The sequence below is a fragment of the Dipodomys spectabilis genome, unplaced genomic scaffold (genome assembly GCF_019054845.1).
Source record: "Dipodomys spectabilis isolate Male_0828 unplaced genomic scaffold, ASM1905484v1 ptg000117l, whole genome shotgun sequence".
NCBI classification, from domain to species: domain Eukaryota; kingdom Metazoa; phylum Chordata; class Mammalia; order Rodentia; family Heteromyidae; genus Dipodomys; species Dipodomys spectabilis.
Window position 1 is genome coordinate 932,159 of NW_024870794.1, and position 2,233 is coordinate 934,391.

A 2,233-nucleotide genomic window follows, 5' to 3' on the forward strand; every position below is an offset into this window, starting at 1 on the left:
ATACCCCAGGCTGCTGGAGGAAGTCTGCCTCATTTGTAGAACAGGCAGACAAGAAGCCTCATTCCTATAGAGCTGTGTAACAAATAATTCATCTGGGTCATTTAGTGAGGGTGAGTGTGGGCAGGCTCTGAAGATCAGGAGAAAAAGGCCTCTTTGTACGCCAAGCTATCTCTCTCCCCAGTGCTCTCTTTTGACAGGAAGCCTTCATTTGTGCCACCTCCCATGGCAGGCCAAGTTCCCTACACTCATCCTGTCTTTGTAAGACTATGTTTCTGTTTTGAAACAAACTACTACCATTAATTCAAGGGTCCTTCTGGCAGACAATTAAGGAGCTGAACCTAATGAAATTATTCATTATTGGCAACGGTGCTTGAACTCAGGACCTTATCACTGTACCTCAGTTTCTCCTGTACAAAGACAGCACTCTACCACTTGAGCCACAGTGCCACTTCAGGGATGTGGAACTTTTCTATGGATGTGGTACTGAGGATTCAAACCCAGGGTTTCACACATACAAAGCAGTCTACCCCTAAGAAAAATTGCCAGCACTCCACTTCAGATTTCTTTCTTTCTTTTCTTGTAAGTTGGAGGAGTTGAAATCTGGGTCTGGGTGCTATCCCTGATCTCTTCAGCTTAAGTCTAGTGCTCTTCCACCTGAGCTACAGTGCCCCTTCAGGCTTTCTGGTGGTTTATTGGAGATAACCATCTCAAGGAATTTCCTGCCCAGGCTGGCTTGGGACCATGATCTGAGATAGCTTTGAACAGAGATCTTCTACTTCCTGAGCAGGCAGGATGATAGACCTCAGCTAAATACACCTAAGCCATGACAATTTGCTTGAAGGGGGTTCTTGGCTCTGCATTGTAGAACGTTAGTCATGAGCCCAAGTAGAAATTCAGTACCTAGGCTCTGAGTTCAAAGTTCATAATGGAGAAAAGTAAACCAAAACAATTGTCTGCAGGAGACAAGTCACTAGAGCTCAGTATATACATAAATTTGGCCCTGCCTTGGGGACATATCTGAGCCTCAACTTTATCACCTGCACAATCATCTTACTTGTGTAGCTCTTATAAGGACCAGATGAAAGTAAACAACTCATGAAGGACTCAGCACATAGCACCCTGTGAAGGACTCAGGACACATTACCCTATGAATGACCCAGCACCACGTGAAGGACACAGCACCCAGCACCCCAGGAAGGACTCATCATATAGCTGTATTGCATAAATTGTCATTAGATTTAGGGTGCTTTAATCAGTATCACCACTCTTTCAGATACACGTCACAAACCACACAAGTTTATATCTAATGGTTTAGAGGGGTAGGTTTTTGTGGGGAGGGTCATCAGCCTCGGGGATTGCACTCATAGGTTGGAGGTACTGTCCTAAGCTATTTTCCCCAAGGCTGGAGTTCTACAACCTTGAGGCACAGCTCAGAGTCTCCCAGACTTCCTGCCAGGGCTGTTTTCAACCCACCAGTGTCTGATCTCATCTTCCGAGCAGCAAGGGGTGAGCCAGCAGCATCTGGTTCCATGGTTGACCTCTGGCTAAGTCAAATTAGATGGCAGCCATCAGCTTCAGACCCCTACCTTGCTCTGTGATGAGAAATTTGAAATCCTGCCCTTCTACACTTGCAGTCAGAACATTCTAATTTGTTTTTGGTGTCAGTCCTGGGGCTTGAATAAAGGCCTAGACACAGTCCTTAAGCTTTCATGCTCAACAGCAGTGCACCACTGCTTGAGTGACAGCAGTACTTCCAGCATATTCTGTGCATGTGATAGTGTGGAATTGAACCCAGGGCTTCATACATACTAGGCGAGCACTCTACCACTGAGCCTCAGGAATGACAAGTGTAGAAATAGATATGTAGATTGTTACACACACACACACACACACAAACACACACACATATATACATCTAGAAGTATATATATATATATATATATATATATATATATGTATGTATGTATGTATAAAACAAGACAGAAATATTTGTATATTAGTTAATTATATATACTACATTATTACCAATTATCAATAAATTATTCCTTCCTTTTCTTAAGTATTATGGTTGAATGCATAACAAACTATTAATTGAAAATTAGTCAATGTACTATAATTATTGTGTATAATTTTATAATATAATCATACACTACTAATGTAATTGTTACTTTGCAACATTCCATTCGTATGGATATATATCAGAATGCGTTTCTTAGAATCTACTGCCATTCAT